Source organism: Planococcus citri, chromosome 2, assembly GCF_950023065.1.
Source record: "Planococcus citri chromosome 2, ihPlaCitr1.1, whole genome shotgun sequence".
In the NCBI taxonomy this organism is placed as follows: domain Eukaryota; kingdom Metazoa; phylum Arthropoda; class Insecta; order Hemiptera; family Pseudococcidae; genus Planococcus; species Planococcus citri.
Window position 1 is genome coordinate 41,662,313 of NC_088678.1, and position 15,381 is coordinate 41,677,693.

The following is a 15,381-nucleotide window of genomic DNA, read 5'->3' on the forward strand; positions in this document are numbered from 1 at the left end:
GAAAAAAGATATTTTCTAAATTTTCAAAATGAACAATTCACGTCTAGAAGAGGAGCGCAGTATGCGCGAAAAACGGGTTATCTAGTTTATAGAAAATATCACTCCTGGGTTTTTGCATTAGATACAGGTTTTTAATTATGTACCTACATATATGAAATTTTCAGTTTTAGTTTTCTATCCTTTATGAGGGATGGGATTTTTTCAAGTGAGAAGACTTGGATCTGTGCATCAATTTTTCTTTCTGTGAAGAGGAAGGGATTTTTTCAATTGAGGGATCCTTGGCCTGTGCACAACTGATCACAACAAACAGTAAATTTATGTTTATGATGTACTGATACATAATATTGACAAAACTCGAGCCTGTGAAAATCCAAGTATACATACTACTTTGAAATTATTTCAATACCAAAACTGATTTTGGTTTTAGTTTCAGTTGCGGTTTCAATTCCTGACTTCCAAATTTCTAATTAATGAAAAATATGCTGTAAATTTTGATTTTGAGTGGCTCATTTGATGGTCTTTTGTGCAACTATCATGTGGCTGAGTATTGTGATAACGATACCTGCGTGCCCAAGAAGTAGTTGATGTGATATGCGGTGGAAAGTGTCTGATATGGTGTCAACATAAAACGTCGACGAACGTGTATTTGTTAATTAAAAAGTCACGCCATATTAAACAATTAATCGTATAGGTGTATATCGCCATTAAGATGTTAGCCGCTTGATAAGTGTCTTGATGAAAAAAGTTCACCTTGTAGACATCTGCTGGGTTCAGTCTACGTCCGCTACTGATGAACCTGCTGCTCTTTTCGACGATGCGGATGGTTCTAATTGTAGTTAAGACCAACCATATAAATAATGCCAACACACTGTTCATATCAAACGAGCTTTTCATTTTGATTTTTCTGAAACCAGTCCCTAAGGCTATCCCATTTATCTACAGGAAATGAATGGTCATTGGTCATGCGCCATTTTTCCTTAATGGGATGTACATATGTATGTATATTTATGTTTCCTCTTCTTTCTCTTCAACTCTTCGTCTCTTTCTAAGCTTTTTTATTACTGTGTAGGTACGTACGAGTAAAACCTTAATGCTGAGGAAGTGAGGAAGCCTATTACTTACCGGTGTAAATTGAAGAAAATATGTCTATAAAAAAGAGGAAACGTTTATTTTCCCGTCATAGGTGAATTTTTGCAAGTTTCATTTTCTTAGCTGCGTAATAGCAGGACAAGACAAATTGGAGGTCATTTGATGAATGAAATGAAATTTGATATGATATTCGATTACGCTCATGTGCGGTGCTATGTGCAGTAGTAGGTACTTACATTTACTCTTACATGCATATTTCGAGCTATGGTTCTACTTTCGTGTCCACATACACTTGGCGAGACGAGGACCGAGCTGGTCAGCTGACGAGCTATTTACCGATGCTATGTGTGGTGAGTAGTGTGAGTACATCTGTATGTATAGGAGCACTCCGGCCTGTCTGTGGAGGAAGGCATTGTACGCATATGTGTAAAAAAATGCCGACCATATTCGCGCGGCTTTTCTGCTTTGCTTTTTTCCCCTCCTCTTATCCTCTCGCCCGCTCTGTGTTTATCCGCGCGGCAACATAGCGGTTCATTAAACAAATGCGCGCGAGAAAGAGTTTTAAAAAAGTTACGGCAACGTTGCTTTTAATAAAGTAGACGCGCCGCGTCTTTTTTATTCACATTATACGCGACGATCGTGTACATACCGTATAGAGAGTACCTTGAGTGGAAAGGCGGCAAGGTGGAGGGCACGGAGGGATGGAAGCGCGCGCGGCGACGGCCGCAGCCGCGTGTACTCTACACATTGTCTAAAACTATTCGACGACGACGGTGGCGGTGGCGGCGCGGCGGCATTCATTATACACGTCAAGACCAGAAAAACTCCCACGGATGAATCGTCATCGCGTTTATATAACGTTTATAGTGGTGTTACTCTGCATACTCTGCACTGTGTCGATAGTCTCCTGCCTCCTGTCCGCCGCTGTATTCTGGAGCCGGACAATTGGACCATTAGTTTTCCCGCTGGAAGATCTCCAGTACTGGCAGTACTTCATCATGCATTTCCCATATGCCATATCCTTGTCGTTTTCAATTTGTAAGATTCTTGACATTATGCTCCCAACATCCCTATCAGCAGATTTTTTTTCCTAATGGAAAATGGGCCAAATTTCAAGTTCCTGAAATTTTGTCTGGTCGCGTATTCAATCATAAAAAGCTCTTTTGCTCACTAATGAAATTTCGATCATTGGTTTTAACAAAAATTTACTCCAAAAAGTTCTGCGCCACTTAATGTGATCAAGTCGTCTTCGACAAAAAGTGATCACAATTTTCTGCGTCTGATTTCATTTTGATAGGGTCAAGTTCAACTTGTAAACAGGTTTCAAAAGCCTGAAAATCGCAACTCTCACGACCTATTTTGAGCAAAAATAATTTCTAGCCATTCGAAATTGGTCACAAGTTTGGAACGAAGATTTTTGTGCTCTTTAAATTCAGAAATATGAATTTATTAAGTATCAGAATGTTACAATATACCTCTGAAATGCTCAAAATGTGCAAAATGTACCAAATTTGCTATTTGGATCTTGAAATATGCAGAATATCCAAGTTCTCTTTTTTGTGTATCTTTAAAAATTGTAGGTAGAGGTACCAGTTAGATTTAAAACTTTAGATACTCGTTAGGTGTGAATTGCCTTACAAATTTCGTTCTGATTGTTCCCTCGTCAGAAATAATTGGGGAAAAAATCGCTTGAATTCGTTGAAAATGTCGCTGAATTTGGAATCTTGACATCTGTGCAATAAAGGATCTTGATCTGCTATATTTTGCCAATTACTATTCGTCAAATATAATGTACTATCGGAACCAGATTCCCTCAGGACTCTAAAAAAAGAACCAAATTTTATGAGCATGGCTCCGCATTCTTCATTGGTAACCAGCATGTATTTCGCGAGACTAAATTACCAACCACATCTCCATAAGCCTGCCCTGTTTTTTTTTCAGCTTTGTGCGTGCAGCATGCTTATGTGTGATGAGGAAAATAATGCGGGGGGAAAATCGAGTAAATCCGCAGGTTATTCCGGCGTTGCTGATGAAGAGGGTGCGACACGAGGAAACAAGTCTATGCTACTTGAATTAGCGTGTACGCCACGAGGGAGCCTTTTTCTGTGCGTTTCTCTCGTTTTAAATGGCGTCCAACTCGAAATAATCGAGCAGGGGACCTTTTGTAAAAGAGGGTTCGTGTAGTCTTGTTTTTATATGTACGCAGTATGCTATCATTATTCTACTTATTGGTATGGTTCGAACGATGTTTTGATTTTTTTTGTGCTATACGATTCGGTCGAAGGTGATTTACTGCGTGATAATTGCGGCGTCGAAAGATGAGAAAGGTAGATCCTAGATAAGTATTCTGTTCCTGCAACTGCTCAATAGTTTAATTGCATTTAGCAAATTTCAGGCTTGGGTAAATTTTCTGTGAGAAAATGAAAAAGGGAAGAGAGACGATTATTGCAGGGTGAATTTTATTCATTCGCCTACATTGAAAGAGAATTTGGTCATTTATGTAAATTTTTCGGCGCGGTTTTGGGAGTTGAATCAGTTGAATTGAATGTCAATTTTAGTTGAGTTTTCACTAAAAATCAGTGCTCATCGTTGTGAGTCTTCTGATCAATATTGTTAATGGCTCAGTTTTTCATTATCAGAAAATGGTCTATTATAATTTAATGAGTTTTACTACTCCTCAAATCGACTTTCAATCACTCCAGTTTCAAAATTCTGTTGATCAGTTCATCATTTAAGATGTGAGAGAATGAAACGAGATTTTTCCACCCATCTTCCAAACCTATATGTCTCATCGTTTAGTCATTATATAGGTATCTATACTTAGTTGCTGTAATGATACATGCGTGAAATCTATGATACACAAATACGTACCTTCGAGAATAATGCATCTTTACACACTGCGCACATAATTACACCATGTAGGAAAGAAGCAAGTATACCTACAGGTAGTTCTAAAATCTATATAATTAAGTGTTGGTAAAACGTTCGCTAACGCCTTGGGACTATAGAGAGTTGTAATTTATATTTTTGGCACTTCGGAATGCATCTCATCTACTATGTTTCCCATACGTCTGTGTATACTGTCTATTAAAAAAGATCATATTGCTATTGCTGTAGCTTTTCAAATTAATTTCATTATTAATGTAAAAGTAAAAAGAAGAAAGGGACAGATGTTACGAAAATTTCCAAGCAAATTGACCGATCAAATACTATAAGTTTGAGTTGGAAAAACAAGCGACTATTAATTAGCCAAATTAAACATTTCTTCCTCGGTTTCTGTAGTCGAGTAATATACCCCTAACGAGAAAACGTCACAACAGCAGAGTTTCTCGTTATGAAAATGGTGTATTCGGAAAACGAGAGAGAGTTTTCGGTTTCAAATTAAAATTCGATCTGTTGTCAAAATTCACCCCCAAAACAGAGTAGCGAAATATGCGAAAACTGCATGGCGAGGGTGAGAACTTTTTCCCATTCCAACTCGTAAAAAATTATAGGGAAGAAATTTTCAAATTATTTGATAATTTCAGTGCTGAGATGAAAAATGATTTCAAATTATATTGTATTGAACTTTTTTAAACGTAGTTTAATGTTTTGTTTTCTATTTAAAAAAATACTACGCAGTAAAGGAAAGGAAGTTGCTGGAGGATTCTGAAGAGCTGAGAAGCCGAGGAGGTAAACAAAGAGCTGAGGCACGAAATAAACTGATATGTTATACTCGTAAAGTAATCGTCCTTTAATTACATCGACGTCGTTGTCGAAACATAATCGGCTATTTAAACGTCTGGTAATTGGGAAAATTTATATGCACGAACGCCATCGCTCGATGTGTGTCGGGTTGTATTGTAGAGTTGATGAACGCGGCGAGTAAACAGAAGAGAAAGGGAGGTTGATAGCGAGATGTGAAGAGTGGAAGTGTCGAAAAATAAACAAACGTATGATCGTAATGATCGTTACACGATAATTTAGTATACACGTTTGTGGCAGTATTTTCTTTCCTTTTTTATCGTGTGCACATGTATGGAGGTGTGCATTGTGCACTAGTGTTGCTTAAGTCACATTGTTTGTATGTTATAGGAACTAGGAAGTGTAATAAGTTTGAGTTCCCATGTTCAGTTCTGTACCTTCTGCATGTGAGATTGAAGTTTTGGTGAGGGGGTGACAGTTTTTTACTTATTGGTCGATAATACATACCATGCGAATTATATTGATAAAATTCTGTTGTATGTAAAAACGCAAATCTCTCGTACGTATTTCCTCTGTACATGCATCTCTTTCCAATTCCTGAATAATTGGGCCAACCGAACGGATGTAAAATTGAATCAAACCGCACCCGTCGTCACCTTATGGGAAAAATTCATCACAACCAATACGCATCCGCTACAAGTAACATTGGGACAGCATGAGCTCCAGCAATCCAGCATTATCAGTCACTCTATGGTGCAAGGTTATACCCATACATTAACACACACGTGCTTTTCATATACGTGTATTATTCCAGCTAGCATCAAACACCCGTTTGCACATTGACGAGCTCATTAGGTACACCGTCCTCCTCCCCTCGCTCTCTTATATTTTCATTGCATTCGTCTTGTGCTCTGTCTCAAGTGAAATATATTCACCTAATGCAGCATTGCAGGTGTATTGTTTATCATCATCTCTTATTGCAAACATCCTCATTACCTACAGTACAGTTGTAGGTACATATACGAGAATAATGAAAGGTGTGCGGAAAAGCGACCGAAAAATGCTGATGTTACATCAGTTTCTATATAAATTCAACATTGGCGGTCGTTTCTTTCTATATACACATTCGTACAGTCTATTTATACTTGATCGTTATCGACTATAAATAAAACACCCTGTTTATATATCGCATCGCATCGCGCAGCTACAAACTGGTTCTGGCCAATTAAAAACATTGTAATTGATTTTATATAGCCGCTTGTAATAATCCACGTACTATTTACATAATAACTATACACACTTTCGACGATACGAGATTTCAACTTTTTTCTATCTCAAAAAAACTCGCACACATAGATACATTCGTAACGATATATGTTGCTCAAATAGTGCGGCGCGGCGCTGCGTGACCAATTTTCTTTTGATTTTTTGCCATCACCGCGCATAGAGTGATACTGCGGGCATATTAGACGTCGTGTTCGCTTCGGTGTTCGGTAAATGGGCGTCTTCTTTGCTGAATCTAACCTTCGAAACACTTCATCTAGGTACTCGTAGCTTATGTGTTTTTTTCTTCACACTCTGTTTCAACTTTGCTGCTGTTGGGAAATTGATTGAAGCACTCGATATTTTAAGCCAGCGGAGTGTGGATGCGGCTGTGGGATTGCAGCTATATTTTGATTTATCCCGGCTCCTTTTTTTTAGTCTAATTGGCCAGAATTGTTTTTAATTTTATCACTGCACACTTTGAATCTTTTCCATATTTCTCAGGAATACTTTCAGAGGGACTATTTGCGCCATATGTCTGGTTCCGATTTCGAAAAAGTTGGCCCCAAACTTTCTGTAAGAATATTTGTGTTTCACAAGTACACACCCAGAACTATAGAAATACTGATTGCTTTTTTAGATTTTGTAAAACTGCTTACATTAACCTAGCTGAAAATTTTTGGTACCTGACAAGGAATTTTGAAGGTGCTCTTGCAGGTTATCTCTCTGTAATGAAATTTTGGCCTTTCGTAGTAGTCAGGAAAACAGTTTTCCTTACTCGAAAATAGGAATAATAAAAAAAAAATGTCATTCAAAAAAGTGAATAATATATAATTAGGTATCTAGTAGGTAAGTAATTTAATTAAACGTTTCAGACTGATTTTTCTCAATTTCTTGCGAAACATTTTGCCCCTGCTTCGCTTCGATAGAAAGACGTTCTCTTTCGTACTTATTTGAAAAATTGATGTTTGGATCACAGGCTCGTATTTTTAAAAATAAATATTAAAGTGATTTTTGGGTAAGAGGTGGAGGGTAAGTGGCACAGTGCTAAAAATTTTACGTAAAAACATCGAGAAAAAAATCAATAAATTGAATTTTGTACCCACACCCTCCCTCCATCATTTAAGTATAATGTAGATTCATTCATAAAAACAACACTGAGAATGATCAGTGATTGCATACGCGATTCATCTTGCAAGAATAGCTTGAAATGAGAGGATAACATTACAGGTTGTCTACCAGGTAGTGAAAGTAGTGAAAGTAGTGAAAAAGTAGTGATTTTCAGCAATTTTGCTTGAAAAGGTAGTGAAAAATGAAAAAAAAACGGAAAATCCGATTTTCCACACAAGAATAATTTTGTAGAAAATGGCACATTTTTTGATTTTTTTAGAACTGGAATTACATATTTTTGAAAACTTTTGCCCTCGCTTCGCTCGAGCTATTTGCTCCTATTTTTCGATATAAAAAACTTATCGTTCAAATTCAAGAAATGTTTGAAGTTTCAATAAGAAAAATAATCCATTACCTCCATAACAAAGTTTTTTTTTCAACTTCTTAATTGAAACATGAATTTTTGAAAGCTTTCTTGGCCTCGTTTCACTCAGGCTCGTTTGCTTTTTTTTCGAGTTTGAATTTTAAAAAAAAGTAATCACTCAAGTTTCAAAATTTTGAAGCAAAAATAATGAACTTCTTCATTCATTGCCTAAGAAAACAACGTTTTTATATCCCTCAAAATACTATTATTCGATAGCTTTTTCGAAAAATTGGTACATTTTTTTCAAATGTTGTTCAAATTTTCCATCAATTTTTTAAACATGTTTCATTTTGAAAAAAGTTCTTTATTCGCCCAATTTTGTTACAGTAACAAGAACCTTAAAGGTGAAAAAAAATCAAAAATTGAAATGACAAAATAATATTCTCGACGCTAGCTAGCTTGAAAAAAATTTTGGGATGTTCGAAGACATTGAAAAAGCGAAAAAATATAATGTAAAATTTTGCCTCATCCGCCCTCTCCCCCTCTTGAAAAATCCCAAGTGTTTGAAAAATGTCCTGCTGAAGTCCTGCTTTTTCATTTTGAAATTTTGTTGGACTAGACACCCTGAAAAATCACTGCTAAAAATTTTAAAAAATCCTTCATCTTTCATACTTGAAAGAATTTTATTCTCGAAGTAGTTGATTTGTTAATTTTTCGGGTTCGCTCATTTTTAACATGCACTCATGAGAAATTGTAACAACTTGAATAAATGTTGCAATGGTTATAAAATCATTGAATTCCAATGTAAGAAATTACAAAGTTGAAAAAAAAAATGAAAAATCGTTCTTGAGGTGGGGGGGGGGGGATTAAAAATATTTTGGAAGACAGTGTTTTTTTTTTTTTTTTTTTGAAAGGTAGTGATTTTCGGCCAGAAAATTCCGGTAGACACCCTGCATTAGATTGGGGATAAAAATTTTATTGCCAAAAATAGTCATTCCTGATAAGGGATGAGCCTGATGATTGATGAGGATTTTGTATGATTCGGAAATTCGCCCATCGCCGAAAAATTAACTATGGCAGCTAAAATGTTGCTGGTCACTTTAGGGCCTATAAACCACCCCCCCCCCATTGACTTTTATTGGAGAGATATACCCAAACTAATAAAATATTGAATTCATTTTTTTCTTTTTTCATAAGCCTTTCCTCATCGATTTGTGCGAGAGAGGTTAAAAAAATTCTATTGAGAATGAAAAAATGCCCTCTCACTTCCTAGCCTTATAAGTTTGATTTGGTACAACAAGTCCCTAAAAAATTCTCACAAGTTGAAAAATAGCAACCGGTTTTCTTCGAAAACTCTGAAAGCAAAGGTAACAAATTCGGTCAGATCATTAGATCACTCGTCACTAAACTAATCAATTTTGGTGAACTCTTATCAGATATTTTCAAATGCAATCATATTTGAAGCCCTCGAAGACATTTTCCACCAATGATTGCACCTGGAAAGAAAACAATCATGAGTGATCTGAAGCACAAAATAACGAGTATTTCATTACATTTTGGATTTTTTTCCTCAAATCTATAGTTAGGAAATAGATGATCAAAATACGTACTCAAATTACGAGTTGGTATGTATCGGATTTTCGTAAATTGTTCACCTGTTCCATTTTTTCGGTCAATTTTCGCCTATTTGTTTGCAATGTTCACATCTTCAATGAAATCTTTCTCGACTTCAAATCGAAATTCGATTACAAGCTCTCAGGGCAAACTTGGGCAGAAATAATTCGATTTTTGATTTCGGTGGTCAGAATGGAATTTAGAATAGGATTGCTGGAAAGTGCTCCGGGTATTTATATTCTATCCACCATAGGGTATCACCAGAAAAGGAACAAGTTTTTATCCTCTTTTCCCTATACAAGTCGCGATGCAATACACAATGTACACTCGGTATTATCCCAAGGGTGCGCGAAGAGGGGGCGAAGAAAAAAGAGAAAAGCGTTGGCTATACATATATGTACGTGCGACAAGTTACTCGTTAAAAGTATACGGCGGTGGTGTGGCGCGCGTTGGCACGATTCTCCGCGATCCTCTGCTCTCTGCAGTCCTCAATCCGGCTAAATAAGGGGGTTTTGTGTCTTGTGTGTACTGGAGAAAGCGTACGGTAAGGATCATGGAGCCATTTTGAACATGCAGTAGTGATCGTATATGTATAAGAAGAATCGTATTGTATTGTGGAACTCATTAAGAAGTTGACCGTTGGGCGCGCGGCGGCGTTATAAAGTGACAGTTAAATCGTTATCTTCTCGTAATGGGAACAGGCGAGTGTTCCTTTGAGACGCGCACATACTATAGAGAACCCAAGTTTTTAACGCAGAAAAAGAATATCGTTACGTATTGATGTGCTGTGCTATTCTAGTGTGTTTTTTCTTCTTTTTTTCCAAGATTTTTTTTTTTTTTTGTTTACGAGTATCTCTTAACGTGCTAGATTTTTTACTTGCACAAAAACGTGACTCGTGTTGGTCGAGTGGTTGTGATTGAAATCGGACGTGCGCCTGATCGTTTTTCGACGCGTTGTTAATTATTAGTAGTTAGGTACTGAAACGATGTGTACGACTACGAAATGCTTCGATTTGTATCAGAGTCGAAGAAAAGGAGAGAAATACGAGTGCTTGCTGAGGCAAGACAGGAAACGTTCCAGTGGAGGATGATTATGTCTGGTTAGTACGAAATTATGTGAGAAATTTGAAGATCTATATAAATTTCGAGATCTGATGGAATTTCATAACCCATATACATATTCTGGTTCGACTATTTCTGTGCAAATGAAAGTTCTGTGAAAGAAGTGATGAGGAACAAAATTGTAGATCGTGAAATTTAATTTTACATACTCAGTGAACAGTTATATTTTCTGAAGAAAAAAGTTCAGAAACCATATTTTACGAGTCTTCAAGTCTGGAACTCCGATTGATCCCACAAGTGTGGCCAGAGTTGCAAGTCGTGACGAAGTTTCTGCATTACACAAAGGGGCGCTGAAAATCAAAAATAGTGATGCTTAAGTGTAAAGTATAGAACCTTATAATGTATATTTAGCTCAAAAGTCCCGAGTTTTTTCACTGAAAATTTGTTGTAAATAATGATTGGGGTTGAAATTTATAAACTGAGGGTACATTCAAAAATACTGGTTCCAAAATTTTGCTCAATTCGCATCATAAGTAAAGAACTCATTCGCACTTCTCGTCAAATATTTGAAAGAGGAGTTCATGAAAAGCTCCAACATATTCTCACATTTTGACCCAAAATTGGAGAAAACCGAGTCCTGTTAATCCGGATATTTTTCAAATGCAATTCCGAGTGTAAAATTTTGAATCACAAATTTTTCTATGCCTAGTATCTACGTAGGATGTTTCTTGAAGCCTGCGTTTCAAAAAACAACGCAAAAGGAGCGCAGTGTGTGACTGTGTTTCAAAAAGTAAACACATATTCGCAGTACAGACGATAAAAATGGAATGAAATGACGTGTTTTCTAACCTACATCTACACCCAGTGTATTAATTCGACGTTAATATTATTGTTTCGTTGACGCGTTCGCAATGATTGACAAATTCGTGTGGTTTTATGGTGAAATTTGACGAGTATCTTTCGGTCTTTGGAGACTCGTATATGAACATTCGAGTATACCTAAAGGTAAAGATTGTGCTCACACGAGAGATTTTCCTCAATGAGTACGTGTTAATGAATTATGTAAGTGGGCAGTAAGCCAAATGTCTGTGTTATTTCGCATTTAAAAGTCTCAGCGTGAGATAACCGTGAAGTACACTACCAGACACGACTAACTGACTGTTCAAAGCTCGTGTTAAGAATTAAGACTGATTAGCGTATGATGGGAAAGAGAAGCTCGTAATTTTTTTGGGAGTTTTTTTGCCATCTTTGTGATTTGCTTGAACGAGTTGGTGAAATGTTACAGTTAGCGATGCTCTTCATGATACGAGAAATGTGTTATTGTGAATAGTATGGTTGTTCGTGTGTGGTGTATTTTCAAATTTATTAGGTATGTGGGAGTTCCAATTATCACTCATGAATCATTATATTCGTGTTGATGGTATATCATTCTGTGAAAATGAAGTGATAATTGAACTTGTACATAATAGATAAGGTTCCTGGAAGAATAGCGAAGTGATGGGAAATCAAAAATGGATTTCATAATCTGATGAGGTATAGCTAAAAATGAAAATTCTGGCGATCATTTTAAGAAAAATTTTGTATGTACGAGTAAAATTCATCATAATTTTAGTGGGGATTAATGCTGAAAGTTGGTTGATTAGAAAATCTTCTAAAATTCGAAAAAGAAATAACTGTCAGCGTTGCCTATTTTTTGAAATTTCGAGCGAGGAAAGCATTTCAGTGTTTCTGAAAACTTCGTGCCACATGATTAGCTTATGGGCTGAAGTTAATTTAGAAGACTGGTAGTTGAATAGGAATAGGAGAAAACGAATCCACAAATTTTAGGACGACCGATTGGCGATTTGGCTATTGAAGTTGATATTTTAGATTTTGTACTTGAACTCGTAATGCTATACTCATTTTCCGATTTGTCAATTTTGGCACGTGAGAGATAAATCGACATACCTATCTGTTATTGTCATTTATAGCCTATGACTCATCTGCTACTTTATGTTGAAAATTACATAATGCAGTTACAATTCTAATAAATGGAACTACTTTAATGACTAATCAAACGGTGAGATGGTTAATTTCATTTATCTAATTCATTGTGTTTTTCTTTGTTTCAGGTGAGTAAGAATTTTCGCTCAAGAGTTCCCAAGAAAATATTTATCCATCCTTTGCCTCTCTATGCGGGAATAAGTACGTGTAAGTCGGGAAATTTAATTCGTTTCATCATTCTCGAAAAAATCTCACTTTATATTGTGATAAACAGCATCTATACTATCCATCCCTTATCCTTTACCCAATTACCCATCCACATCTTATCGATTGATTATACTCACTTATTTCGTAAACTTTTCCTCGCCAAAGTTCGAAATTACAATTGTTCAAATCTTGCCCACAGTTATCTCGACTTTGCACATTCCTTAATCATCATGGTGTTATATAGTATTACATCTCCTATAAATACGCTCACACATCGATCATCGTCGCCACCTTTGTTGCTGACAGGCATTACTGATGACGATTTCAATTCTGATAGAACACAGAAGCCGCCTCAGCCCCTGATCTGATTGCTCGCCGGAATAACGTCACATTGTCGCCACCGATGACGACCATTTGGAGTCGGGCTAAAAGGGTACGATAATGATCCAGACAGGAGGGAAGTAGCTGAAAAACTGTGCTACTCTCGTTTGTTGTACCCCTTCGCTATAGTCATTCTTTCTCTTTCTTTCTTTAGAGTTCAGTTTGGGATTATAATATGCGTTTGTTTTCTTTCTTCCCTGCTCGTAATCGCGGCTCAAGCTCAATGTATCGTCAACATATTATACGTAGTATATACGAAAAATGAAGACTATACCAACCGCTGTGTCCGTATTTTTTCTTCTTTCTGTATAGCGTATAGTATATGCGTGCTGCGTGTTTCCCTCGTCGCTCAACCTTTCCGCCCACTTCATTATTTCATGTTTCATTTAGAGACCCTGTTTTCCTCATCTTTCACCTCTCTTCCTTTTCCATATGCTGGGTTTCTTTATTTTCTTTATGTGCTGTTTTCATCGCATGGTTTTACACATACACACACATACAAAACTGATGTATATGGTAAGAAGGCAAAAGACCACAGAAAGAAGAATTGAAAACCATTCTTTAGTTTTCGATTAAATATTGTTCTCGACAAACCGGCGTGAAAAACAAAAACAAGGGGGAAAACGTAATAATAAATACGAGCTGCTATTAAATATACTTTTTAGTACATTGGGTGTACTTATACTACTGTATAGTATGCTACTTTTACTTCATCGTCGTGTATTTTTCAAAAGCTTCAACTCTGTTTTCGCTGTGTTGCACTGTTGCCGCATTCGACTGACTTGAAATCTTCTTTATGTTCTTGAAAACTTTGAACGTATAACTTACGCCTCTGGCAACCGCATTAGACATAACCGCACGTTTCCGCACTGTTCTCGTCACTTCACATTGAAACTGACACGCCCAAATTAATCCCATTTCGTAGTTCTTTTTCCACTTTTCGAGTTGAAAAAGCGAACGAATACGAGAATAGAAGTAAAGGCTGGATTTTCGCGAAGTTGAATGTTTTCTCAATGTGTATCGTAGTTTCCCATGTATGTACCTACTCTGGGTAAGTATGTGGATATGTTTTGAAAGTATTCTTGTATTTTTCACTGTTTCGTTGATGTTACACGTGAAATCAAGTCAATGCGATGAATCAGTCAATATTTCTTTGTTGATGTACCTACTGGGAAATCACTGAATCACTGAGTTATTTTTATTGATTCAATCAGGGATTCAATCAAAATTACAGTGATTGAATTTATGAAAATTATATTGATTGAATGAGGAATTTTGTGAATGTATATACATAGATGAATTGACGAAAACATTTTCATCAGATCAGTGAAAGCTCAAAATCATGTTTTGAGAACAATTACATACGATTTGAATAGTATCTAATCTACTTACACATCACATACATACACACTACAAATTGAATGTAGACACTGCAATAAACTATAATTTATTCTGATTTTTTTTTTCGGTGAAAAAATTATCTCAGCAAATGTCAAGTTTTGTCTGACAATGGTGCTTTTTAAAATTAACCCCTCATGCAGGGACGTAGCGAAGTGGTTTTGCTGGGGGGGAGGGGGGCAAAGATCCCAAGATTCTCAACCAATTTGACTGAAAATTCCCAATTTGGATGAAAAAAGAGGGTATTCAAGTTAAAAGTAGTGAGGGGATTGTATCACGACATTTTGTAGCCAAAAAATTGTAACTTTGCCTACTATAATCAGAATTTTAACGTGCTGAACACTCTAGATGGTTCTGTTCCGAAAGAAATGAAAAATTTGCATTTTTTATAAGCTTTGAATATTATGAGTAATTGAGTATTTCTGGAATTTTTCTGTTTAATTTTCATATTCTTAAAATTTTTTAAAAGGAGCATTTTGAATGGCCCGAGCAAAGCGAGGGCAACAATTTTTGGAAAAAATGTGAATTTTAGTTGGGAAAATCATACACTGAAAGAAATGAATGGCAATGAGTACCGCAAAACGCGGTAATTTTGGTATAGGAATTGAATATAGAAATCAATCCATCTCAGTTCGGGAATGGTTACCACTCTTGATTCACTCATTACATTAGTAATGTAATAAGTGCATCAAGAGTGGTAACCATTCCCGAACTGAGATGGATTGATTTCTATATTCAATTCCTATACCAAAATTACCGCGTTTTGCGGTGCTCATTGCATCGTTTTGCTATTCATTTCTTTCAGTGTAGATTTAGAAACGCGTTTGGCTCAAAAGTTGGGAAAGTTTTTAACTTTGATGATTGTAAAAAATTGTAATATTTGGAAACTCCAAAACTAATCTGTATTTTCCCAACTTTCTTGTATTTCTCACAATTTCCCAACTTTTTCCAACTTTCGCGGAACACGGGGGGGGCAGGCTGCCCCCTAGCCCCCCTTCGCTTCGTCCCTGCCCTCATTTACATCCTTCGAAACCAACACTTGACGAATCAAAGTCAACCAATTTGTACGTAGAAGCAATATCTAATGAACGTTTCAGTAATGATCTGGGACATTTTTTTGAAAATTCGTTTTTCGTTGGTGATGTGGAACCTGTGAGCTCACATAGGGGAATCGAACGAGGACCTCAAAATATTTCACCCTGAAATCTATTTTTCGATTTGTGACG

General features: G+C 36.5%; 1 protein-coding gene across 2 annotated transcripts in view; it reads left to right on the top strand.

The window, feature by feature from the left end:
• The window catches only part of LOC135835815 (mucin-2-like), a 151,018-nt gene that overhangs the window by 40,294 nt on the left and 95,343 nt on the right, over window positions 1-15,381 (top strand). The window contains exon 1 of one of the 2 annotated variants that reach the window (XM_065350248.1): window positions 11,038-11,191. The exons of the other annotated variant lie outside the window; for it this stretch is intronic. The gene's annotated coding sequence lies outside the window, so the exon portion shown is untranslated. Of the gene's footprint in view, window positions 1-11,037; window positions 11,192-15,381 lie in introns of those variants that run through there. 2 annotated transcript variants of the gene reach the window in all.